General features: G+C 45.7%; 1 protein-coding gene across 3 annotated transcripts in view; it reads left to right on the forward strand.

Annotated features, from left to right (window-relative positions):
* Positions 1–27,794, forward strand: part of EXTL3 (exostosin like glycosyltransferase 3) — a 205,718-nt gene that overhangs the window by 54,316 nt on the left and 123,608 nt on the right. For all 3 annotated transcript variants that reach the window (XM_064146649.1, XM_064146648.1, XM_064146650.1), the window contains exon 2: positions 6,815–6,889. The gene's annotated coding sequence lies outside the window, so the exon portion shown is untranslated. The remainder of the gene's footprint in view (positions 1–6,814; positions 6,890–27,794) is intronic.

Genomic DNA, 27,794 nt, shown 5'->3' on the forward strand with positions numbered 1-27,794 from the left:
TAGATATGATATGCTGTGAAGCTGAGCATTAGTTAGACCATTTGCCTACAGGCAGTGCTGGAAGCTGTTTCTTTTCCTTCAAAATACGGATAGAAAGAGTTTGTGAGCATGTGTGTGTGTGTTCATTAGAGCCTAGCAGGAGTTGTCCTTCCTCCTCCTTACTGTTTTCTGTAGTATCTGTGATACACACAGGCATATGTGATGCAAGAGAATGAGGACAAGACACAGCCCTGCAGTAGCTAAATCCAGTTACACCTTTGTGTGGATTGGAATTGCTTGACATTTTCTAGGCCATGTGCACCATAAAATGGTTTCCATGTTTGGAGAATATGCTCTGCCTATTTTTGTTTGTAGCCATGTGACTGATCCAGGGCCATATGTTAAGAATATAACTGCTGGTTTGTGTTGTGGTTTTTTTTTTTTTTTTTTTTTTAACCATTGGTGTCTAAATATATCTAATAAAAATGCAGACTGGAGCTCTTTAATGAGGCGAGAAGTCATTCCTGCCTCTCCTCTTCTAAGGCAAAACCACCTCACACACTGGCTTCTTTTAGTGTGGACTCCTGCTTTGTATTTCTGTGCATTCATCATCACATCAAGCTCCTCACAAAAGGCAGTAAGAAGGGGCTGCTGTACAGCCTGTTCTGGTGTGCATAAACCTAAGCCTTTGCAAAGGGAAAACCTTGAGCTCTAATGGGGGAAGACACAACCTGGGTGAGAGTGATGAGAGAAAGTGTTCTGAGGAAAAAGGGGAAAAAAACAATTCAGAGTATTGAGTAAGTTTACCTTGATCTTGAATTGTACAGCTAAGAACAAGAGACATTAAGAAGCAGTTTGCAAGGAGAAGGAGTTCCAGTTTTGTTCCTTCCTCTGCAAAATTCAAGTGATTGTTGGAAGTTTCTGCTATCCAAAGGAAAATCACAGAATCATAGAACGGTTTGAGTGGGAAGTAACCTTTAGTGGGTCCTTCTATTCCAACTCCCATTCCAGTGAGCAGAGACATCTTCAACTAGATCAGGTTGCTCAGAGCCCTGTCCTGCCTGACCTGGAATATTTTCAGGAATGGGGCATCTGCCACCTCTCTGGACAAACTGTACCAGCGACTCACCACTCTCTAAGTACTGAAAAGCTGCAATAAGATCTCCTGGAAGTCATCTATGTTGCTACCACCTACTTGGTTAAGTTGGTGTTTGAGGTCGTGTGCAAGTGGTGACTGAGGTGTGTATGGCACAGCTGGGCAGCAGTGTACAGCTACAGTGCTTCTGATTCTGAACCTTCAGTTCTTGGAGGGAATGGTTTTGCTGCAGAACAGCTCTGGTTTGCCAGCACATCAGTGCACCCACTGCTGCAGCAGCAAACACAGTGTGGTTGTGGTTTGACAGCTGAAGTCAGAATATAACTGCTAAATCAGATTACACTTGCAGTGGCTGGGTGTGAAATCCCAGGTGGCTGAGTGGCACCGTCACCGAGGGCACCGCTGTGCGGTCACAGTGTCTTGTCTGGAGCAGCAGAGTTGTGTCCTTCAGTTGCTGTGCCTGAGTGCTCGTTTGCATCCCAGTGCTGCCACTCGCTGCTTCTGCCAAGACATCTGCTTGCAGGCTTGTGCTGTGAGCTGTTTGCCGAAATGTCCAGACTGGAGAAAAGAAAAGATGTGCTTGTTTTGTAAGGGTTACTCACTACTTACTTTGGTTTTTCGCTGCTCACAGGTTAATCTCACATGTGGCTGGTATGGTGACAAGCTCTAAGTAGAGGAAGAGAATTTCAGAGTCATAGAATGCTTTAAGTTGGAATGACCCTTAAAGGTCACTACTCCAATATCCCTGTATTAAGCAGGATTTCTACTAGAGCTCAGAGTTCCCTCCCACCTGATTTGGAGTAATTCCAAGGTTGCAGAATCTACCAACCTGGGCCAGTGTCTTGCCACCCTTTGTGATAAAATTTCTTCCTCCTATCTAGGCTGAATCTTCCCTCTTATGCTTTAAAACCATCACCTCTTGTCCCATCACAACAGGCCCTGATAAAAAGATGATTCCAGACTTTTTTATAGGTCACTTTAAGTACTGAAAGGCCAAGAGAAGGGGTTCCTGGAGCCTTCTCCAGGCTGAACAACCTCAACTCTTCACATCAGGGGTGCTCCAGTCCTTGGATCATTATTGTGGTCTCCCCTGGACCTGCTGTGATAGATTGATGTCCTTTTTGTGCTGAGTGCACAAGAGCTGGACATATTATTTTAGGTAATGTCTTATCAGCGTGGAGCAGAGCAGCAGAATCACCTCTCTTGGAAAGGAGGAGAAGGGAGCCATGGCAATTCCAGGTTGTGATTCAGCACAGCATTTTGGTATTAAAAACAACAGATCTGTGAGTAATTGTTTAACTATGAAGTATGCCAGAAGATCTCAAAAGGAGGTGGATGAGCTGTCTGAACTACAAACTCATGTGAAAAGTTCCTGACAGAAGGTAGCTTTAATGTACATCCCTTTTCAAAGGGTAGTCAAACTTGACTAAACAGATGTTGCAGGGACTTGCATAGTAAGAGGTGCTTTTCTTACAAGCCACACATTCTCTCAGAGACATTGAGGCACAGTGATAAATTATGTAATTATAGATATCTAAAGAAGCGAGCCAGGAGCCTGCTGAGCCATTCTGTCTCTCTGGCTTCCCAGCTTTGTATGTTCTCTTGTTGGCTGATTGACAAAAGCCAGCCGTTTGCAGAAGTGGTCTCTGGGTTATTAATGTTAATTAGCTGGGTTCTGCTCTATGAATATTCCTGTAGTCTGTGCTTGGAAAATATATGAAGGGCTAAGCTCTTCACCTGTCTAATGAGCGTGTCTACAGCTACACTGGTAATTAGTTGCATCCCTCTGAGGACATGGGTCCCTCTTGGGAAAGATAGTTTTGGTATTTAGCTGCTTGTGGTAGTTAAAGTCAGTCCCCTCTGAGATTCACTCGCAGGCTTATGCCGTTGTCAGACGTTTGGCCTTTGTTTTAATCATTGGTTTCTCCTCTGTGCATTCTACTTGCCAAACAGTGCAGTTTGTAGTCTTAGTTATTTTCAGATTTGCCATTAATACCTTGTTTTAATCAGTGCTGACTAAGTGCCTGACTTGCTACATGCTCCAGGCAAGGGTTGGGATTTAAGTGTTCTTCAAAGAAGCTTTTATGGTGCAAGAATAGTACTCCTTGTGCTGGCAACAGTTTTATAGCTCTGCTTCCTAATAACCATCCTGTGATAATACTTTCTTCCTCTGACTTACACCAACAACTCGATTCCAAGGAGAAATTTTCATCTGAAAATGTTGCTGTTTGTTCTGCCAAGTCCGACTGGGGCTTTATTAGGTTTAATAACCTTGCTGACAGGATGCTCCTGGTATGGGTGAAGCATCTCCAAGAGATATTGTCTCTTATTAGCACAGTAGTTGAACATTCCCCTCCTTGTTTTAACACTTCAGGGTAATTGGACAGAAGAAGATAGAATTAGGTAATCATTAGGGTTGGAAAAGACCTCCAAGATCATTAAGTCCAACCATCACTGCCAGGTCCACCACTAAACCGTTTCTCTCAGCACCACTTATACACACTTTTAATTCAGTCCATGCATGGGAACTCTATCACTGCCCTATGGAGCCTGTTCCAGGGCTTAACAAGTCTTTCAGTGATGTTTTACCTAATTTCCCATCTAAACTTGCTCTGACACAACTGGAGGCTGTTTCCTCTCATCCTGTCTTTTGTTACCTGGGAGAAGTGATCAACCCCTACCTTGCTCCAACCTCCTTTACGGGTGTTGGGGAGAGGGAGAATGTCTCCACTGAGCTTCATTTACTGCAGGCTAAACAACCCCAGTTCCCTCAGCCATTCCTCACAAGACTTGAGCTCTAGACCTTTAACCAGCTTCATTATTCTTCTTTAGTGCATCTTCATCTGGTTGTTGACCAAAACTCCCAGGTCCTTTCCCACTAGTTAGCTTTCCAGCCACTCTTCCCTAAGCCTTCAGCATTCATTGGGTTGTTGTGACCCAAGTGCAGAACACAGCACTTAGCCTTGTTGAACCTCAGCCTGTTGGCCTCAACTCATTGTTCCAGCCTGTCCAGACCCCTCTGTGGATCCTCCCTACTCTTGACAGTACTCTATTGCTGTACAGATAAATAGTATGACTGCAATTGAAAACCAAGTTCAGTTTTTATGTGTTCAAGATGAAAAAGCAAAGTGAGATCAGCAGGTCTTTCCAGAAGAGGAAGGTTGTTCTCATCTATATCTGCTTTATCCCTGGTTATACTTCTCTGGTATCATCCAGAAAACTCTTGGTTTAGCCGTTTGATTGTAATTTGCATTTAGATTGGCTGCCTGAAGGAGAGTCGCTTGCAAGGGGAAATGGGGCTATATGGCTTGAGCCTCTTGCAGATCTAGCTGAAAGTAATGGCATTTACATAAAAACCATTAGCTCTGTTATTGATAAACATGAAAAGCATCCATTTCATTTAATTTTCTGATGAGGAGTCTTTAATATAAGCATACAATAGCACAGCAGTAACGCCATTCCTGCCCCTCATCCCGCCTTACTGACCTCTTGTCATTCAGTGGGAGAATTTTGGCTGGGATTTTGTTGATGGGGAAATGTGGAGTTATTTCTATTCCAATTCACTGAAATAGCCAGTTGTCTGGCTGCATTGTAGGGAATTATTTAATGTTTGTCTTCTGAGGTGTCTCTATTAATTGAACAGGGACTTAATGTCTCCCTGAAGCATAACTGCTCTGTGTGTGATGTATACTAATACAAGCAATGGGTTTTTCTTTTGTCCCCACTCCAGCACATTTCTGTAGGTAACCTTTTGCTTAATCAAACTGGGGATCAAGTATGTTGAAAGAACTAGATCACAGCTCATCTAACCCTTCAAGACTCTATCTTGGTAAAGTAGTTTCTGTGACCAGTGAGGGAATAATTAGTTTCCCTCTGTAATGTTCTTGACCACGTGTGATCAGAATGCATCACAAAGAGCTGTGATACACCATCTGCGCTGGATCAAGAACTGGCTGGTTGGCAGAGCCCAGAGAGTGGTGGTGAATGGTGCCACAGCCAGTTGGCAGCTGTCACTAGTGGTGTTTCCCAAGGATCAGTGCTGGGCCCAGTCCTGTTCAATATCTTTATTGATAATCTGGACGAGGGGATTGAGTCCAGCATCAGTAAGTTTGTAGATGACACCAAGCTAGGAGCAGCTGTGGAGCTGTTGGAAGGTAGGAGAGCCCTGCAGAGGGACCTGGCCAGGCTGGATGGGTGGGCAGAGGCCAATGGGATGAGATTGAAGAAGGCCAAGTGCAGGGTTCTGCACTTTGGCCACAACAATCCCAAGCAGCACTACAGGCTGGGAACAGAGTGGCTGGAAAGCAGACAGGAGGAAAGGGACCTGGGGGTGCTGGGAGAGAGGAGCTGAAGATGAGGCAGCAGTGTGCCCAGGTGGGCAGGAAAGCCAATGGCATCCTGGCCTGGATCAGGAAGAGTGTGGCCAGTAGGACAAGGGAGGTTATTCTTCCCCTGTACTCAGCACTGCTCAGGCCACACCTTGAGTGCTGTGTCCAGTTCTGGGCTCCTCAATTCAAGAGAGATGTTGAGATACTGGAACATGACCAGAGAAGGGCAACGAAGCTGGTGAGGGGCCTGGAACACAAATCCTATGAGGGGAGGCTGAGGGAGCTGGGCCTGTTTAGCCTAGAGAAGAGGAGGCTCAGGGGTGACCTCATTGCTGTCTACAACTCCCTGAAGGGAGGCTGTAGCCAGGTGGGGGTTGGCCTCTTCTCCCAGGCAACCAGCAGTAGAACAAGGGGACACAGTCTCAAGTTGTGCTGGAGAAGTCTAGGCTGGATGTTGTTAGGAAGTTGTTGTCAGAGAGAGTGATTGGCATTGGAATGGGCTGCCCAGGGAGGTGGTGGAGTCTCTGTGCCTGGAGGTGTTGAAGCCAAGCCTGGCTGAGGCACTTAGTGCCATGGTCTGGTTGACTGGCTAGGGCTGGGTGCTAGGTTGGCCTGGATGATCTTGGAGGTCTCTTCCAACCTGGTTGATTCTGTGATCTGTATAGTAACTGGGTTAGTGTGGCTACTGTTGCTCCTCTCAGATAAATATTGTGCTTTACTTGAGTTGGATGAAGTCTGACCTTTCTGAGAGTCTCCAGAGGCAGCCAGTGCTGTAGTTGTTTTCAAGATCACAGCATTTGATACTCTGGTGCTGGAGTGGGTCCAGAGAAGAGCAACAAAGCTGGTGAAGGGTGTAGGGCACAAATCGGTCTGAGAAGCAGTAGAGGAAATGAAGGTTGTTTAGTATGGAGAAAAGTAGGCTCAAAAGAGACCTTATTCTGAAAGGGGAGGTTGGAGTGAGGTGGGAGTAGATCTCTTCTCTCAGATAACGAGTGATAGGCTGAGAGGAAATGATCTCAAGTTGTGCCAGGAGAAGTTTAGTCTGCACATGAGGAAAAATTTCTTGGGCAGCCTGTTCCAATATTTATTCTCTCAGCTAAGGAAGAAGTGAAGTTACCATCCCTAGAAGGATTTAAAAGCTGTTTAGATGTGGTGCTGAGGGACATGGTTTAGTTGAGACCTGGCAGTTCTGGGTTAGTGGTTGGATTGGATGATCTTGTTTTTTTTCTAACCTTAATGATTTGATTATTTGCTTGAGAGACCAGTTCCTGACCTCAGTGTTGGAGGAGGCTGTGTGTTTGTATCTGTCTTGCATTGCTTTGCTGGACTACTTAATAAAAAAAAAAAAAACTTCAAAATTACTTTTTGTTGCCCCTTTTTCTCTGTTTACAACGTTTTTCCTCTCTAATAGGCTCCATACAGATGAGCAGTGAGTTGGGTACAGAAGGCGGCCAGATCCCACTTTTCCAGTTGATCACCTTACACGGTGAGTACCTTATTATTTCACGTTTAAGATTTTGTGCAGTGCCTAATGTTGGCTTAAAATTGACTTCACAGGGGAGCAGCATTAAGTCTGCATGCTTGGACAGTGTTGTCCTGGAAATAAAAGCTTCCTTGGCTTCACTCTTGTTTTGGGAGGAACATGTTCCAGCTCCTTTTCTATGAAGTGGTGAATTTTATTTGTATCCTATTTCCAGAAGCATGCACGTTTCAGCAGAGCAGAGAACCGATTCAGTTATGTCTTGTACCTGCTCAAGGCTGTGGGGAATCAACTTTAAAGGTGTTGCCACATAATTTAGCAATGTGTCATGTGCAGCTTGCTGTGCTGCAGAGCAGAGGAGGCTTGGGGTCAGGAGAGCAAAGGTTTGCCTGGTCTCTTCCAGCCTTGTTGAAGTTGTTGAACTCAGTGAAGATGGCATGTGAGGGATCTGCCACGGCACGTGTACAGGTTACTCATAGAGGCATGCTGTGAAATCAGGCAGATGAGGCTTGGCTTGTCTTGTGGGCTAGAAAGGGTAAAAAAAAATAACTGGAAAGTGTTGCCTAGTTCATGGTAAGGATGGCAGGTTTTCTCTGGAAGAGAGGGAGAAAATCATTATTTCATGGAGGATTTTTACACATTAAAATATCTGGCATGCATGTTAATGGGCTATAGTAATGAGCCCATGCTTTATGAGGTGTCTGCAAATACTTTTTAACTGGCTCCTGTGAAGGCAAATGGCTAGGAAGTAAGTACTGGTTAGTTGGAATGTTTTGGCCTGTGTGATGCAGTGGCATCAACAGACTGAAACAGTTAACTGCCTGCTGTCGGCATCTGCAAGCAGAATGATACTCAGCTTCTGGATGTAAACTGCAGGTGAGTCTGAGAGCTGCATGGATGGACTGAGACCACTGCACAATTAAGTTTATTGTAAGTCCTAGCAAGCAACTCCCATAAGGATGACATGGGATGATGAATTTTAAAACTAAGGTGTTCATAAAGGAGAGACAGGGATCAAATAGTACACTTTGAGACTGGAGTGTGTCAGCAGGTTGGTTTACATACATCCTGGGGGCAGGGCAGAGAGTTCCCGTGCCAAGTCACCATTAAACCATATCCTTTAGTACCACATCTACATGTCTTTTTAAATCTCTCCAAGAATGATGACTCCACAACTTCCCTGGGCAGCATGTTCCAGGACTTGCCAACCCTTTCAAGGGAAAAATTGTTCCTTGTTGTAGCAGAAATTAATAATTGGTTATGAATTACAACTATTTAATTTCTCTGTGAATATTAATTTTTAGTATTAGTATTTAAAAAATCGGGAAAATTCCCTGAGGTTCTTTAGATTTTTCAGTCAACAGGAAGCAAGTGCACAGAATTAAACAGCTTAAACTATCAGGACTTGGAAAACAGTAAGTTGAGAACAGGAAAAATTCTAGCTGTGCCTATGGAGTCTTGGCATTCACTCCAGCATATGTACTCACGACTCTTTTGGTCCCTGGGTGAGTCTCCTGTACGAAAGATGCTTTCAAACTCACGATGATCCTGGGGTAAAATACAGATGTTTCAGGCAGTGGGAAGAAATGCTGCTAAGCTGGCTGGTGTGAGCTGCTTACACGTGGCTGCCTGTTAACAACGAGGAGAGGCTCCGTGCAGACAAAGGCAAGGTAGAAAAGCTACTGTAGAAAAGGCTGGTAGAAAGGTGTGATTGCTAAATCATCCCCCTTTATATACTTGATTTTGAAATCAAACTGGCCAGTAGACACTAGCACCATTGTTCTGGCCAGTGAATTCAAAGCTTCATGCCTCCTCTGACTACACAGGCACGGTGAGGGCAGCACAAGGTGCCTGACACGAGGTGCTAAGCCTCCTAGCCCACAAGGCTTTGCTGGGGTGTATCCCTTAGTGTTTGCTCATCTGCTCACTCCCGGACCCTGCTTCGCCAGGATGAGGAGAGCTAGAGTTAAACCTGCCCAGCAGGATTTATGCCCTGCCAGGACACTTGTGTCCAACCTAAACCTGGCCTGACACAATGTGAGGCCTTTTCCTCTTGTCCTGTCACTTGTTCCTTGAGGAAAAAAGACTTACCCCAAGCTCACTTCAGCCTCCTTTCAGGAGTTGTGGAGAGCAAGAATATCTCCCCTCAGCTTCCTTTTCTCCAGGCTGAACAACCCCAGTTCCCTCAGCTGCTCCTCAGAAAACTTGTCCTTCACCAGATTTGTTGCCTTTCACTGGACATGCTCCAGCACCTCATTGTTCTCTTGTCATGAGGGGCTGAGAACTGAACCCAGTATTTCAGATGTGGATAAGTACAGAGATTCAATCACTTTGCAGTCCTCTTGGCCATGCTGTTTCTGATGCAAGCTTCTCTTGTATCTGAGCACTATGTATGACATGAGATGTTCAAATTGATCCAGCTTGTTATACTTCTGGATTCAGGACTGTCTTTTCACTTTACTTATGTAACATGCCAAGCACAGTTGGGACTCTCATCTCAGCTGGTCTTGACTGGTTTGACTCCTGTAACAAATGTGATAGTGAATAATAGAACTGGAAGTAGCAGAGAGGTCGTGTGAAGAACAAATGATGCCGTTATTGACCGACGGTGCCATCGTGCCATGGTCTAAATCGACAGATCTAATCCCAGTGTGTGTTCAGAGTCAGATCTGCTGACTTCAGTAGCTAAAATAAGTCGATACCATTGAATTCTCTTTCTCCTTGCATATCTTAAGTAGAACATAGTAAGTTGCAGCCTGACAGCTGTGCAGTCCACAGAAGGCCAGGGGGCTGCGTAGGCTTCCCCGAGGGCATAATTTGGCCCGCAGAACATTTATTACGGCTGGTGGTGTGTGTAGCAGGCTCAGCATTGACCTTCAGAAGCTGCTATGCATTTGTGGACCTAATGGCTGGAAGACTGAATATAGGAGGCAAGGATTTCAGCTTTGGAGTTCTCTTGTAGAGCAGAAGACTGTGATTAAAGCAAGAAGACCGCATGTGTGAATTTAGGTCAGTAGGAGATAGCTGAGCCAAGGGCTGTTCTTGGCAGATAACTAGAAACAGTCTGTCTACGACTGCCATGGAGCAGAATAGGAAAACAACCTGTTTCAAGGGAGCCCTCAACAAGTCATTGTTATGCAAGGCTCTGTGGCACTAAATACCTAAATAACTTGGCTGCAACTGGAATACAGAAATATTATTTTGTGAGGCTCATTTTCAAGCATCGCCTGAGACTTCCTGGCTTGGCAGCAAAGCTAAGCATTGCAGGATGTTGTATTACAGGTCCCTTCCTATGAGGATGTGGCATCATCTGTATGAACATAAGCATAGATGTGATGCTTCCTGTGCAAGCACTGGTCTTAAGTGTATACATGCTCATGTGGTCTTTGCTCACAGCTGACATTAAGAAGACTGAGCAAGAGCAGACAGTTTGGCATCACAAGGAGGATTTCAGCTGCTGGTACCTCCTCCTGAAGAGTACAGGGAACTGAATCAGATGAATTCTTCCTTAAAGCTGCCATTCTTCTCTAGAAGGTGCCATAGACTCTTGTCAGCTTAACCTAAAACTCAGAACATGGCAAACAGGCATCTGGGCTGTGAGAGACCAGAGGTGTGTTCTGCCTCCAGCAGTACCATGTAGAAGTGGCCTTCATCTCACATCATTTTGCTTAGCTCTTATTTAAACTCACATGTGCTTTTGGCCTCTGTCTTGCTAGCATGTATTTCAGAGTTTAACTTTGTGTGATGAGCCACCTCCTTTTGATAACCTACTACTAACAAGTTCACTGCTACAAGTTCCTGTTAGGGAATTGTTTGTGTGATTGCCAGTTCCATGCTGGTTTGGGTTCTGTAGATCCCTACTGTTTCCCCAATTGGAAGTCTGTTTTCCAGGCTAAAATGTCCTAATTAATTCAAGTGTTCTCTATACAGAAGACAATCATAGAACAGTTTTGGTTGGAAGAGACCTTTTAAGATCATAGCACTGCCAAGTCCACCACTAAATCATATCCCTCAGCACCACATCTACACATCTTTTAATTCCCTCTAGGGATGGTGACTCCACCACTTCCCTGGGCAGCCTGCTTCAAGCCTTGACAATCTTCCATGCTCCATGTCTTTGACTGTCTTCACTACTCTTCTGTCCTTTTTCCTTCTGCAGTGACTTCTGGTCTTGTTACTGGTTTGGTTTTAGTTCTTTCAAATGTTCTTACAGTCCTACTCACTAGAAGCTTTGCAAGAGCCATTAGGTTTCTGAAGGCTTGTCCTTTTTTACTTCCCTTCTTTTCCAGGGTTATAAAAACAGAGAAATTTTGTATACTCCAAATAATAAGCCATAGACTTTTTTTCTTCCTAAAAAGCAGAAGTCTGTGTGCCTGAACACTCTTATCAGAATAGCTATGAATAAACCTGATACATTCCAGTGCCCTGGGTCACTAGAACAATACAGTCTTTAGGAAGGAGCCCAGGCAGACATTGTGTGGCTTTGTGCTAAAGCTGTCAGCCAGGATGTGAGATGTATCTTTGTATCCTGCAGCGATTTCATAAAACTTCACTGGCTGCTGCTCTAAACTGTGTCTTCTAAACGCGGACAAGAAACACTCTGGATGCTAAACCTTCTCCCCTTCACCGCTTGAGAGGAAATTAAAGAGAGAATTAGCCTTGTTTAAATAAACATAATTCAGTGTCACCAAATAGCTGCTGACTCTGCAAGTGCAAGGCATGCTTCTTCATCCCCTGTCCTTTTATTTTATTAGTTCTGTGGCTTCCAAAAACTAGAACTGGATGCATGTGATCAGAATCTTAACACTCTGGATTGTAGTGCAAGGTTTGCAGTGCTGGTCTGCAGACTGACATGCCTGGGGCTGTGACAAGGCTGTGGTTTTGGTTATCTGCCCTGACTCATGTATGTGGCTAGGGTGCTGCCCTCAGGTGAATCATGGATCCCACAAGGGTGGTTGAAGTCTTGCCCTGTAAGCAGCCTGGGAAACCTGGAGCTTGGTTCAGCTAAGGAACACTTGGGTATTTTTCCTCTTCCTAGCCACACTAGTGAAGCAGGATGCTATAAATGGAGAGCTCCAAGAAGCCTACTAACACTATCACTAAGGGAACTTTTCATTTAGTGCAGCCATTGAAAGAGGGACTTGAAGTTGCATTGGACAATGCTGTAATGGTAGAGCTGTAACAGGCTGCCTTTGTGGCACAATTACAAAACCACCACTATGTGTTGAGGTTCTCCTGATTGCTGAGCCTGTAATATCAGTTTGAGTCCTGTTCCTCCTCCTGCCTTACCCTCCAGGAACTGGTTCATATTTAGGTAGAATAAGTCACTGTATGTTTGTTTCTTTTCTGCTTGCATAAGAGCATGTTAGATCACATTGTTCAATGAAGCTTTTTCTACACCAGAGGTTCACCTGGTAGTTAGGAGAGAGGCCCCTGGGAACAATTGAGGGAAGTGCAAGTGAAATCCTCCATGCTTTTGTTCCAGCAAGGAAGTTTTCAGTGCTACCAGATCATGATCACGAAAGGCCCTGATATGAGTAGAATTTACTTTGTGGAGTTGTTCTGCAATCACTCATCAGGGTAATTGACTTCTGATTAGGAAGAAAATCCTAATTGCTGAGGGTTTGTGTTTGAGGTCATAAAGTCCTCTTCAAAAGGCAGAGCTCATACTTAAGCAGCAACTGCTCCGAGAGGAGCAGGATGCTTGCGGCTCCATTATAGCAGTACTGATGTAACAGCTGTTGTTTAAACAACTTGTTTCTCCCTCCTTCACACTCCTTCCTCCTCCTGTTGCAAATCAAGAGAAGAGTGAGAATCAAGTGTAGTTGTTTTTCCAAAACTAGGGAGGTTTTTTTGCTTGCTTTTAGCTTTGTTTCTGAAAATGTTTTTGTTACGTGCTCTCTGTACTCCATCTGAGTAGATCTCAGACCTGATGTTCTCTGTTCAGCCTGTGATGCTGATGACTGGAGGATACTTCTTTGTTACAGACCTTTCTTCACCTTCTAAGGTACACATATGCTAAAAGAAAACCAAGCTTTGTACCCATTGCAGGCAGGGAAAAGGATGATGTGGAAGTTATGAGCCCAACCCTGTGATGATGATGCTTGAAATTAAATCTTGGTCCAGAATGATGAACAGTGAGTACAGCTTACTTTGCTGGGAAGAGTCCTGGGTGCAAGGGTTGCCTCTTATGAAGGCTTCAGCCTGGACCTGTATGTAACTGAGCCAGAGACTTGAATATTTGTAAGCTATTTGCAAAGAATCAGAGTACTGGTGTGTGTGTTGTTATTTACACTGTTGAAAAGAGAGAGGGAAGATGTTGTGAGTCTAGTGGAAGGCTGCAGTGAGGGGATAAAAACTCTTTCATTTTGACTGTTAGGCAAAGCTCAGTACTCAAAACCAAGCAGCCACTTTCTGTCCCAATTTTTTTTTCTTCTTTCTGATCATGGCTTGAAAAAATGCAGCTGTAACACACTTCTAAATATTTTCTATATTGAAATAGAATCCAACATCAGACTGTAATATACCAGCAATGTCTTCTGGTGGGGCTGGCAAAGGTGAGATCATTCTTTTCCCACACATCTTCTCATCTGTTACTACCACTGATAAAATAAGCTAATAATTACTATTAAAAATGGTAACCTTTATTCTGAAGGTTAAGGGTTGAAAGAATCCACAATGTGCTGAAAGAGAACAGCACATCCTAGCTTCAGTCAGAGAAGCTGAAACATCTGATCTTGGTCCAAGTATTTTGTCAGTTCTCCCTCCCCTTCCTAGTAAAGTTCCCAAACTGTGAACTGTGTGGTGACAGTCCTGCAAGCAGCATCACTGATCTCACAGTAAGATTTCAGAAGCAAAAGCCTCTAGAAAGACACTTGCCTAGTGAACCCAAGAGTATTGGTATAAATTAACTCCCTAGGGAGCTAACCAAGGCTTCTCTTCCTCCTCAAAGGCATCAGCTCTGTCATGCCTCACGGTGAGAACTCTAGACAGAATTAAAAGGACCCAAAGTATGTCCATAGGGAAAGACAGCAGCTGAATCAGCAGGATGAAGTAGAGGAGCCAGTTGGCCCTACAAAGATGGGAAGGGAAAGGGAAGAAGTGCACCCTCCTTTCCTTAGAGGCAGTTTCTGTGCAGCAAATGCATTCACCTTCCACTCCTCCATACCTAAATCTCTTCTAAAAATGCTTTCTTAGAAACTGCCTTATAGGACCAAAACTACAGCCTGTAAGATCTGTGCAGGCCAGAGCAGAGGTCATTACTGGACACTATCCTTGGGGGTGGAGGCACTGTGTGATGCCTCTGAAATCATTCCAGGTTCAAACTGATTTACTAGTAGCTTTACCAGAATCCTAGCATGGTAGAGGGTTGGAAGTCTCTGAAAGTCATCTAGCCCAAACACCCTCATGAAGCAGGATCACCCACACCATGTTGCTCAGGATTGCATCCAGGCAAGTTTGGAATCTCCTGAGAAGACTCCACAACCTCTATGGGCACTTTGTTCCAGGACTGTGGCACCCTCACAGAAAAGCTTTTCCTCATATTCAGATGGGATAAACCTCCCATGTTCCACTTTGTGCCTCTTGCCCCTCGTCCTGTTCGAGGGTGCCACTTAAAAGTCTGGCCTCATCCTCCTGGCCTTTGCCAGAAGAGGGTTCTGTCTTGAACAGAGTTCACTGTCTGCAGAGACTCCTTAAAATGAAGTGCAGCTTGAATGGGAAAGCTTTTAAAAAGTCTGTTGGAAATCCCAAGTCAACAGGGGGTAGATAGAAACATTAACAGGAGAGAACAGCCCTGTCTTTTGCCCACATGGTGCACAGTTTGCTTTTGGAGAGGTTTTTCCTTGTCTGGGGAAGGTGGAAATGCAGAGGGTAACTTAGAGAAGCTGTTTGCTTTGTCTCCTTATGTTTTTTTTACCTTGCTCAAATGAAGGCCCCAGTTCTTCTTTCCTTCTTTTCATTTTATTCAGAGTAAGCCTTCTCATTAGCTTGTGCATGTGAAAGGGTCCTGGGTGCAGTCTGAGTTGGATAATAAGAGAGTGAGCTGAGAGCAGCATAATTTATAACACGTGGAGTGATTTCCTTCAGAGCATTAATGAGCAGTGACCCCAAGCACAGGTAAATGTCTGTAGGCTTTTTCCTCTTTCCTCTTAAACCTGTGATCATTTTCCTCCCTGGGCAACCCATCCTTCACCACCATTAGCTTTGTCTCAGTTTTTGGTCTACATTCAGAAATTGAACCACTTAATCCACAATTGATATGTGCTCCTGTCGGGTAGAGAGGGCTACAGTGATACAAAAGTGTTTGTAATAGAATGGCTCATTGTTGTGTGGGGAGAGGAATAATGAACATGAGGTACAGCTTTCTAGTTAGAAACCTAAATTTAGAGTGTGGTTATGCACTGTAGCTGCACTGATAGAATGTCAAACTGGTGCTGCAAGGAGAGGTTTTGCTCCCAGCACTGTGCTGGTACTTACCTTTTTGTGCTGCTGCACGTCTGATTCCTTCCTTCTCAGTATGGAGCCTTCCAGCTTCACTCCCCAAGTCGGTTCCCTGTGGATCCAGGCTTGGAAGCTGGGGAAGAGATCCCTCTTTTTGGCATCAACAGGTTGTTCGATCAGCTGAGCAGTTTGAGCAGTGTGGAACCACGTCCTAAGTGAAGTCTCTTGTATCAGTCACACATGTCAATACTGGAAAGGTATTTCACAGTATCATCAAGGTTGGAAGAGACCTCACAGATCATCAAGTCCAACCCTTTACCACAGAGCTCAAGGCTAGACCATGGCACCAAGTGCCACGTCCAATCCTGCCTTGAACAGCCCCAGGGACGGCGACTCCACCACCTCCCCGGGCAGCCCATTCCAGTAGCTTCCTGCTCTGTGATAAATGATGTTTGGGTCACATCACAAGAGCTGGGCTTTCACATTGCTTTGTTACCCTGAGTTACTTGTCCTGGAGATACCTGCAGTTGCTTACAATTGCCACAATGAATGTAAAGAATTGTGGACAGATCGTGGGGTGGATGCACCCTGAGGGGGTTTGCAGATGTCACCAAGCTGAATGGTGTAGTCGACACACTTGAGGAACAGGATCTATCCAGAGGAATCTGGATAAGCTCAAGAAGTGGGCCCATGGGAACCTCCAGAGGTTCAACAAAGCCAAGTGAAAGATGTCCTGTGCCTGGATTGAGGCAATTCCTGGTAATTGATGCAGGCTGGGGGATGAATCAGTGGAGTTAATCACACAAACATTCTGGTTGGAAAAGCTCCTCAGGATCACCAAGTCCAACTGATAGCCCTACTCTGTAAGGTTCACCTTAAACTATATCCTGGAGCACCACATCCAAATGACTTTCAAACACATCTGGGGTTGATGACTCACACATCTGGGGTTGATGACTCAACCACCTCCCTGAGCAGCACATTCCAATGCCTGACCACTCTTTCCATGAAAAAATGGTTCCTAATGTCCAGTCTAAACCTACCCTGGTGCTGCTTGAGTCCATTCCTTCTTGTTCTGTCACTATTTACCTGTGAGAAGAGACCAGCACCAACCTCTCCACAATGTCATTTCAGGTAGTTGTAGACAGCAATGAGATCTCCCCTCAACCTCCTCTTTTTCAAACTAAACAGCCTCATCTCCTTCAATTGCTCCTCATAAGTTTATTCTCTAGGCCATTCACCAGCTTCATTGCCCTCCCCTGCACTTGCTCCAGCACATGCAGAGAAGGAGTTGGAGGTAAAGGTGGATGAAAAGCTGGGTGTGAGCCGGCAATGTGCACTCTCAGCCCAGAAGCCAGCCATTTCCTGGGCTGCATCTAAAGCAGCATGGCTGGCAGGTTGGAAGGAGAAGATTCTACCCCTCTGCTCTAGTGAGGCCCCACCTGCAGTGTTGTGTCCAACTCTGGAGTCCTCAGGACAGGAGGGATGTGAACCTGTTTGAGCCAGTCCAGAGGAGGCAACAGAAGTAATGTAAGAGCTGGAACCCCTCTGCTGTGAGGATAGGCTAAGAGTGTTGGAATTGTTCAGACTGGAGAAGAGAAGGCTTTGGGGAGACCTTACTGTACCCTTTCAGTATGCAAGACATGGGGTCTTGCATCCAGTGTGAAAGATGTGGGGTACAGCTAAATATGGAGTGTGTTATGTATTGTAGCTGAGCTGCTAGAATGTCAGTCTTTTTAACAGGACCTGTTGCAACAGGACAAGGGGTGATTGTTTTAAATGTAAGAGGGGAGATTGAGACTTGATAGAAGGAAGAAACTGGTTATAGAATCATAAAATGGTTTAGGTTGGAAGGGACCTCAAAGATCAGCCAGTTCCAACCCCCCCACCATAGGCAGGGATACCTCCCGCTAGAACAGGTTGCTCAAGGCCTCATCCAGCCTGGCCTTGAACACCTCCAGAGAGGGAGCATCCACAGCCTTCCTGGGCAACCTGTGCCAGTGTCTCACCACCCTCACTGGAAAGAACTTCCTAACATCCAGTTTAAATCTCCCCTCTGCCAGTTTAAACCCATTGCCCCTTGTCCTGACATTACAAGACCTTGTTAATAGTCCCTCCCCAGCCTTCAGATACTGGAAGGCTACTATAAGGTCTCCTCAAACCCTTCTCTTCTCCAGGCTGAGGAGCCCCAATTCTTGTAGCCTGTCCTCATAGCAGAGCTGCTCCAGCTCTCTGCTCATCTTCATGGCTGTCCTCTGGACTCGCTCTAACAGTTGATGTCCTTCTTGTGTGGGGGGCTCCAGAACTGCACACAGTACTCTAGGTGGGGTCTCAGGGGAGCAGAGCAAAGGAGAATCCCCTCCCTTGCCCTGCTGGCTACACTGCTTTTGTTGCAGCCCAGCACATGGATTATGTCTGGGCTGCACTCACACTGCAGGCTCCTGTTGAGCTTTTCACCACCCCAGACCCCCAGGGTCTTTTCCTCAGGGCTGCTCTCAGCCATTCCCCACCCAGCCTGGAGTTGTGCTTGGGGTTGCACCAACCCAGGTGCAGGACCTTACACTTGGCCTTGTTGAATGTCATGAGGTTGGCCTGGGCACAACTCTGTAGCCTGTCCAGGTCCCTCTGGATGGATCCCTGCACTCTAACAAGTCAACTGTGCCACACAGCTTGGTGTCATCTGCAGACTTGCTGAGGGTGCACTGCTTCCTCTGTCCGTATCACTGGCAAAGATGTTAAACAGCACTGGTGCCAGCATTGACCCCTGAGGGATGCCACTTGGCATTAGTCTCCAGGTGGACATTGTGCTGTTGATCACAGGATGCTGAGGGAGATGAGACACTGGCCTTGGTTGGCCAGAGAGGTGATAGATGCTTACCCATGGAATTATTCCAGGTTGCTCAGAGTTGGACAGGACTCTGAGCAACCTGTTCTAGTTGAAGGTGTCCCTGCTTAGCGTGAGGGGGTTGGACTAGATGACCTCTGAAAAAGTCCCTTCCAATCCAAGCTATTATGTGATTCTGTGACTTAAACAGCAGATGGTCTGTGATAGTCTCTGTGTTACAGCCAACTTGAAAAAAGGATTTGGAAGAAAAAAAAAATGTTTTCCTGTTTCTTGCTGGATGTTGTTAGATAATTAATGAAGCTCGTTGGCAGTGAAGTGCTCCCTTCCCAGGGATCTTTCCAGAGTCATTAGCCTCAGTGGAGGATGATTGGGAAGAGTCAGACACATAAGAAGCTGCTGCTTCTCTGAAGTACTGAACATTTGCTGGACATTGGAGCTGCAAAGAGGCCTTGCCAGGCATCCCTGAATGCTGCCAGAGGTGTGCTTGGGATACTGAAGGGTAGCAGAAGGGTCACTGTCTCTGTAGTGCTGATGAGACTGTACTGGGGGGGAAAAATGTCCTCTAACTTAAAGGACAGTGTTGATCCCCAAAAGGAAAACGATCAAGCTACAAAGTAAGCACAGCAGCTGAGAGTTAGAAAGTGGCTTTTAGTGGCTGTGTATAGATTTAAAACACTCATTTGGGGGGTGAATTAAGTCATTTGAGCTTTTTCTAAAGCATTTAATGCTGTTGAGAGGGCTTTGAGAAGGTGGCTGTAGCAGGTTGCACTGGATGTAGGAGGTCCTGAACTGTTTCATGCTTGTTTATGCTCGTTATCGAGATTCAAGGCTGCTGAGTTATGCTTGCTTTGGGTGATAGCTGTGTGCATGTGGTGTTTGTGTCCCACAAGGGCAGGAGAGGAGGGTGAGCAAAGGTGGGGGCTTACTGATAAGTAGAAAGTCATGAGGACAGCCTCTGTGGTGGCCTGTACAAAGTGCTTCACCTGCAAAGGGACATGGAGCAGAAGTTTGCTGTTTTATTGCTTAGTTAGGGCTTTCTTCTGAAGGATCAAGGAAGATTTTAAATGCAATTTCCAGGAGTTAACATAATAGTATTTTTAGTGCTAGATTTTTAGGGAGAATTCTTTTTCTGAATGTAACATTGGGCAAAGTTTAAATCACAAACAACAATAACAACGAAGTAAAATGGGAAGTGATAAACAGTTGGCAGTCATACAGCTATGGATTTGAGTGGGAAGGCCAAAGCTGTGCTCTGGCTTTTATCACAAGGAATGAAATAACAAGGTCTAGCCTCTGCCTGCAAGGGAAGGAGGGTACCCCATGCCAGCTCTAGTCACCCTGTGTGCAGCCTTGAGTGATGAGGCTCAAATCTCTCCTTGAAGTTTAGAAGAGGAGGGCTGCGCCAGTGCAAAGCACCTGTGTCCAGAGGTGGGCAAGGAAGCTGGTGAGGGGCCTGGAGCACAGCCCTGTGAGGAGAGGCTGAGGGAGCTGGGGGTGTGCAGCCTGCAGAAGAGGAGGCTCAGGGCTGACCTCATTGCTGTCTGCAACTCCCTGAAAGGAGGCTGCAGCCAAGTGGGGTTGCTCTCTTCTCCCAGGCATCCAGCAACAAAAGAAGGGGACACAGTCTCAAGTTGTGCCAGGGGAGGTCTAGGCTGGGTGTTAGGAGGAAGTTGTTGTCAGAGAGAGTGATTGGCATTGGAATGGGCTGCCCAGGGAGGTGGTGGAGTTGCTGTGCCTGGAGGTGTTGAAGCAAAGTCTGGCTGAGGCACTTAGTGCCATGGTCTGGTTGATTGGCTAGGGCTGGGAGATACGTTGGATCTTGGAGGTCTCTTCCAACCTGGTTGATTCTATGATTCTATGGTTTAGCACCAGACTTGGTAGAATTAGATGATGGTTGGGCCCAATGATCTTTTCCAACCAAAATGGTCTTGTGATTCTATGATGGAAGGCATCAAACAGTAAGCATTCAGGCTTCATTTGTGCTGATGTTCCCCAGAGTACTTGTTTGGGCTACACTGAGACAACAGTTTATATTTTTCCCTTCATCACAGGGTCTGTTACATGCACCTGAATCAATGAATGATGACTGTATGATCTGGAAGTCTCTTCCAACCTGGTTGATTCTATGATTTTATGTATTGACAGGTCAGTGTGTGGCTGTGAGTTTAGGATGCCTCTGTCTTCATGCAGGCTTTCAGCCTCTGTCATCCCTGTGAGCAGAGCAGCCTCACATCTCAGTGGTCCCAGGCCTACCATTCTCCTCCTATGCTGGTTACAGGCCATGTAGATGTGGTGCTAAGGGACATGGTTTAGAATCATAGAATCATAGAATCAACCAGGTTGGAAGAGACCTCCAAGCTCATCCAGTCCAACCTAGCACCCAGCCCTATCCAGTCAACTAGACCATGGCACTAAGTGCCCCATCCAGTCTTTTCTTGAAGACCCCCAGGGACGGTGCCTCCACCACCTCCCTGGGCAGCCCATTCCAATGGGAAATCACTCTCTCTGTGAAGAACTTCTTCCTAACATCCAGCCTATACCTACCCCAGCACAACTTGAGACTGTGTCCCCTTGTTCTATTGCTGGTTGCCTGGGAGAAGAGGCCACCCCCCACCTGGCTACAATGCCCCTTCAGGCAGTTGTAGACAGTAATAAGATCACCCCTGAGCCTCCTCTTCTTCAGGCTAAACAGGCCCAGCTCCCTCAACCTCTCCTCATAGGATTTGTGCTCCAGGCCCCTCACCAGCTTTGTTGCCCTTCTCTGGACATGTTCCAGCACCTCAACATCTCTCTTGAATTGAGGGGCCCAGAACTGGACACAGTACTCAAGGTGTGGCCTGAGCAGTGCTGAGCACAGGGGCAGAATAACCTCCCTTGTCCTACTGGCCACACTGTTCCTGATGCAGGCCAGGATGCCATTGGCTCTCTTGGCCACCTGGGCACACTGCTGGCTCATCTTCAGCTTACTGTCTATCAGTACCCCCAGGTCCCTTTCCTCCTGGCTGCTCTCAGCCACTCAGTCCCCAGCCTATAGCGCTGCTTGGGGTTGTTGTGGCCAAAGTGCAGAACCTTGCACTTGGCCTTGTTAAATCTCATCCCATTGGCCTCTGCCCACCCATGCAGCCTGTCCAGGTCCTTCTGCAGGGCTCTCCTACCTTCCAACAGATCAACACCTGCTCCTAGCTTGGTGTCATCTGCAAACTTACTGATGCTGGACTCAATCCCCTCGTCCAGATCATCAATAAAGATATTGAACAGGACTGGGCCCAGCACTTAGTGCTGGGTTAATTACAGAACTTTATTTTCTTGAAGGTCTTTTCCAACTAAAATGAAGTTCTGATTCTATATTCTTATGATTTGACTTCTGTTGAACCTTTTATGGCTGTTGTAAGGGCTTTAAGCCACCTCCAAAGGAGGCAAATGGTCTATGATTCTCCAAGCTGGTACCAGTCAGCAGCTGCTGCACTGTGCTGGAGAACACTTCTCTGTGCTGTGTCCTCAAAGCTCAGTGTAAGTCAAAATCCAATCCAAAACTTGCAAATATTTGTCCATAGGACTCCAGAATGGCAGCTGGGAAAGGTCAGTGCAGTTGCCTCACACCACGATGTGCATTAAAATACAGCAACATTTCTCATCTCAAATTGCTTTGATTCAGGGTTGTCTTCAAGATGAAGCATACTGCAAATAGCAATTCCCCCAGAAATGTATCTCAGAATGTAATGGACACCTGTAATAATGTCTCAATATCTACCTCACTGTTTGCAATCTTAATTTAAGCAGAAGCCAAGGGCATAGATGAAATCTCCAGCCAAAAATGTTTGACTCTATCTGTCACTGAAAACTGTATGCAGTCAAGGTGCGTTATTTTAACTCCTGTGTTGCCACCATCCTTAGTGAGTAGTTTGGAGATGCAGCTCTGAGATGGGAGGAAAGAGTCCAGACTGGATCTGGCATGTGGTGCTTTGTGAAGCAAACAGTTGTGCTCTCTGATGGCCTTGCTTTTCTGCAAAGGGTCAGAAAAGGGAAACTAAATGCAGCAACAAACATCTACTGGTTCTACCCTACATGGTTCAGGTGTCTCATGACTGTGTCAGATTGCAGCAGAAAATGTAATACTGGAACTGCACAGCCAATTGTGTGGTTCCCTGGCTATGTTTCAGATTTTCCTGGGTATTTGGAACTTCTCTGCCTTAGATCAGTAAAGAGAAGATGGTGGCCACCTGTGTGGGGCAGTGAGGGTGGTGTCTCCAGTATACTGCAGCATATAGAATCATAGAATCAACCAGGTTGGAAGAGACCTCCAAGCTCAGCCAGTCCAACCTAGCACCCAGCCCTGGCCAATCAACCAGACCATGGCACTAAGTGCCCCATCCAGGTTTTGCTTCAACACCTCCAGGGACAGAGACTCCACCACCTCCCTCGGCAGCCCATTCCAATGCCAATCACTCTCTCTGCCAGCAGCTTCCTCCTAACATCCAGACTAGACCTCCCCTGGCACAACTTGAGGCAGTGTCCCCTTCTTCTGTTGCTGCTTGCTTGGCAGAAGAGCCCAACCCCACCTGGCTACAGCCTCCCTTTGGGTAGTTGTAGACAGCAATGAGGTCTGCCCTGAGCCTCCTCTTCTGCAGGCTGCACACCCCCAGCTCCCCTCACAGGGCTGTGCTCCAGGCCCCTCACCAGCTTTGTCACCCTTCTCTGGACACCTTCCAGTACCTCAACATCTCTCTTGAATTGAGGTGGACTTGAGTGGTAGTTTGTAGCACCAAGCTCTTACTTTCTTGATAGTTCCCATAGGTTGAAGAATACTTTAACTCAGCGCACTCACTGCATGTGAAACCAATGGACCTGTGATTACTGCTGAACTGGTGAGTTCAAGGGACATGCACCAGGCTGGGCTCCACACAGGCATCTGGTTTTGCTGTCCAGCTTCAGGACATCACTCAGTATCTGATTGTCTTCATTTCTGCAGAGAACATTGGTGTTCACCATCAGAAGAGAGGTCTTTTGTCAAGTATGTGTTAGACAAGAAATTAGAATGGAACAAGGTTTTAAGCTGCATGTTTTCTGCTCTTCAGTTCCTGCCAAGCTTCTTTTAGGCTGTTTGTGTGTTGTGGTGAGGTTTTTGAAAGCTAGACAAAGTTTTATGCCTTTTAGTATCTTAAGTCTTTGAATTTGCTCCACTTACTCTTAGGTTTCCTTTCCAACTGCATCATTAAATGTACTTCCAGCTGCAATATACACTTAATCAGCTGCTTCAAGGGGTTTTTTTTGGTGGGTTTTTTGCTTGTTGTTTTTTTTTTTCCAAGGGAACACCCCAAATTCCCTTATCTTTGTGGTAAAACAATAAGCCTTGGCCACCATTGTGTGTTTGGGTGGTTTGTTTTCTCACCTGTCTTTATGCCTTTTCTTTCTGTCTTTGCAGATACCTTCAGCTGCTTTCTGTAGGTCTAACAAACTGACCCTTCTCCTCAGTACAGAAATTTTCATGTCAATTTGGCAAAGAATTGGCTTGGTTTTTGGGGTTTTTTTGAGGATAAACTCATTTTTACAGAAGGCAGCAGTTCTACTGCCCTGCCAGTACAGGTTTCTCAAAGACCTCCTGCTACTTTTGCTTATTTAGGTAAATATTTCAGTGGTTCTTTTGATCTCTGCTGATTCTCCTTTTTTTAACTCAGTATCCTGGATTAAATTCTCCACCCCCTCTACTCTTCCCTGGTATGAAGCTGTATCTGGAATGCTGTATTCAGTTCTGGGCTCCTCAGTTCAAGAGAGACAGGGAACTACTGGAGAGGGTCTAGTGGAGTCTATGAAGATGATGTGGGGGTTGGAGAGTCTCTCTGGCAAGGACAGGCTGAGACACCTCTCAGCCTGGGGCTGTTTGCCATGGAGAAGATTGTGATGGGATCTTCTCGATGCTTATTGAGAGGAAAGGGCAGAGGTCAAGAGGATGGGGTCAGACCTTTTTTAGTGGTGTACAGAGACTGGAAGAGGGCTGATGAGCATGAACAGGTACACAGGAGGTTCTTTCTGAACGTGAGGGAAAACTTTCTTGTGAGGGTGCCATAGCTCTGGACAAGGCTGCCCAGGTTGTGGAATATCCTCTGAAGAGATTCCAAACCCGCCTGGATGTGGAAATCCTGAGCAACCTGCTCCGAGTGACTTTGGTTTAGCAGGGGGGTTGGATTGGATGATCTCTAGAGGTCCCTTCCAACCCCCACCATGCTGGAGATTGTGAAATGACACTATTTTATCACAGTGGGGAGTTGTGTGTGTATAGCAGTGTATAGAATAGAAAGCTTGTGTTCTACAGTAGCAGTATCTGTTGATAGCTAAGCATAAAGCTACTCTGAAATAATTTTTACTGATACAATGTGTAGTTAGGGGGAAGATGGATGAAAGCTGACTGTTACTGCATTCAAAGGCACTTGTGTCACACTCAGCAAGGAGGAAACTCAGCCAAAGCTGAGGACTCAAGTCCTTAACTGCACCATTGTGTGAGGAAGATGCTAGAAGTATTTCTGCTCTTCCAGCTGGAGAGAACTGGTAATAAGACAGACAGATTGCTAGGGGTAATGAGAACATGCTCTTCCCTACCTGCAGTGAGGCTCTTGAACTGACAGTGTGTGGTCTGAATGTAAGGAAGTGGCCCATGAGCCTGGGATGTGTTCTTGGGTAGTGGCTCTACAAAGGTGGGTGTCTTTAGAGTGGTACTGAGAAGCAGCAGTCCTGCTGGGAATGGCTCTTAAGTGGGAAGATGTTTCACAGCATGAAACCCCAGGCAGGATGCAAAGACTGAATCACCTTCAAAGAGGAAAACCCAAAGGAGGAACAGTTGAATGTTTTTTTTACAGGTCATAAAGCAATGCTGTTGCTTCAAAGCTTGTTTGTGGTGCTGGTATTCACCTCTGTTGACCTGCATGGCCAGAGCTGGCTGTTGTCAGAGGGAAATTGGAAGTATCAGCTCTATCCTGGCTGTGTGCTGGGGAAAGCTGCTTGACTGGAAAGGTTGTTTTGTGGTGTTTGGCTTTTTTGATGGACTATACATCGTGGAGCACTTCTAAAGTAGAAAGAGTAGATGTTAAAAGTGCCTGAGATGTTAATTCTCCTCTCTGCAAAATAAGGATAAATACTTCTTGATCTGCCAAAAGAGGCTGTGTGGGTTTAATTAACGTTTGCAAAGTGCTTGTGGATAGCATCTTTCATCTGAGGATCTAAAAGCAAAATATATTCTAGGCATTCTTGCCCAGCTTTGCAATTATTTCTCCAGCTGTCGTGAGCCATGCCAACAAAAACTACTTTTCTGTCATCAAGGGATTGTTGATGCCTTGTGACTTGTTTTGATTTTGATACTCTCTTCCCATCCGTTCCTTCTCCCCACACACTCGCTATACAAAACATATCACACTCTCCAAAGCTAGGGGAGAGAATAAAACCTGTTCTTCTCCATCAAAAACTATTTGTATCTCATTTTAGAATCAATCATAGAATCAACCAGGTTGGAAGAGACCTCCAAGATCATCCAGTCCAACCTATCGCCCAGCCCTAGCCAGTCAACTAGACCATGGCACCAGGTGCCTCATCCAGGCTTTTCTTAAACACCTCCAGGCACAGTGACTCCACCACCTCCCTGGGCAGCCCATTCCAATGCCAATCACTCTCTCTGACAACAACTTCCTCCTAACATCCACCCTATACTTCCCCCGGCACAACTTGAGGCAGCATCCCCTTGTTCTGTTGCTGGTTGTCTGGGAGTAGAGCCCAACCCCACCTGGCTACAACCTCCCTTCAGGTACTTGTAGACAGCAATGAGGTCACCCCTGAGCCTCCTCTTCTCCAGGCTAAAGAACCCCAGCTCCCTCAGCTTCTTCTGATAGGGTTTGAGACTTCTTTTAAGACTTGGGATGGAAGGAGGGAAGATTGTTCTAAGGTTGGAATACATTTGGATGTTCTCTCTTGTCCCCTTTTTTGGCCTGTGCCCTTTGAGTGGGGGTGATGTGACATTCTGGTTTAATTTCTCTGTTCTCTGGGTTCAAGTTCCCCTGAGTTCATAGTTGCATTTGGGGAGTGAAGGCCCACAGCTTTGTTTTCCCAAATGCTGATTTTATTGCTAACAGTACTTTGTGAAAGCCTCTTTGTAAAAGTTGGTGTTATGAGATTCAGCTTTAAAAGAAGCCATGTACATAGTATTATTCTCTTGGAGACTAAGTTTAATGCTTTACAGATGAAATAATTATGGCATCAGTCTAGACTGAGGCACAGCCCTGCTGTGATACTGAGTTTCCTATGGAAAAGGGAAGAGTACCCTTTGGTTTCCTGATACATTTGCTGTTGTGGATACTTGCTGTGAGGTTGGGTCCTTACACTTTGTGTCCTACTGCCCTCATCCATCCCACTACTTCCTTGCAGCACATGATTGGTGCTTGGCAGCAGTGGTTGCCCACTGCAGAGTCATGGGTAGGCTGAACATGGGCAGCATACAAGGGAAATAGAAATGTGGGAAAATAAGTTTTGGAGAAATTGGGTACCCCAAGAACCCTAGCAGATCTGTTGCTTAGGTAACTGTGGCTATTCCTGTTGTGAAGATCCATTAATTTTTACTTGAAAAGCATAAGATTGTAATGTTGTTTTTTTTTAATTCAAAGAAAGTGCAAAGTATCATTTGACATCTTGGAATGTTTAAGCTCCTAATTACCTGTGGGAATGAAAGCTACAAAGAAATGACTTCAAGAATAGCTCTGTGTGGCCTCTTTCATCAACCTGTGTGTTAAAGCTAGATCTGTTTGCCTTAGCACTTAAGCTCTGGCTCCTATTTGTCCTTCAGCTGAAGTGATGCTGTGGGAGAATGAGTTGGAATCTGTCCCACTGTGTGCATCTCTATTGGAAAGTGAGCTGCTTCTTAGTGACAAATCTTTTATTATTGGCAAGGGTTTAAGAGCCAGAAGAAGAAAATGCAGCATGATCACTTGTTTTTCCCCTCTTTAAATTCCAAGTCATACATCGGAGTACATGGCAAGATGTGGTTATTCTCTGCCTGGTGCTTCTGGCTTGAAGGATTTGATGCTCCAAATTGAAATTAATATCCCTGGTTCCCATTAAGGGTAGGGGGGGGGCTGTGTGACTTCATGAAGATTTGTGTCCATGTTTGTCAGTTGTGAACTTCATTATAGGAGTAGAGATGTTTGACTCCCACATAAAGTGCAGCAAGTTTCTTCGTCCAAGAAGAGACTTCTCAATTCTGCCAAGTGTGTCATTGATGGTTTTCAAAATAATAAATCTTAGCATGCTCTGTGCACTTCACTCCCTACTGCCATCTCTAATACTTGCTGGGTGAGGACAGCAGCAGCTGAGATGTGATCTACCACTGCCTCCCTGTGCTTTGATGGTTATGGAAGAGCTTGGAGTGAATGATGACTTAACCAATGAATTTGATTAAAACAGGAGATGAGCTTATCTAAGCATTGTAGTAATGATTTGAGTGCTGTGTCCAGTTCTGGGCTCCTCAATTCAAGAGAGATTTTGAGATACTGGAAGGTGTCCACAGAAGGGTGATGAAGCTGGTGAGGGGCCTGGAGCACAGCCCTGTGAGGAGAGGCTGAGGAAGCTGGGGGTGTGCAGCCTGCAGAA

The sequence above is a fragment of the Pogoniulus pusillus genome, chromosome 7, assembly GCF_015220805.1.
Source record: "Pogoniulus pusillus isolate bPogPus1 chromosome 7, bPogPus1.pri, whole genome shotgun sequence".
In the NCBI taxonomy this organism is placed as follows: Eukaryota; Metazoa; Chordata; class Aves; order Piciformes; family Lybiidae; genus Pogoniulus; species Pogoniulus pusillus.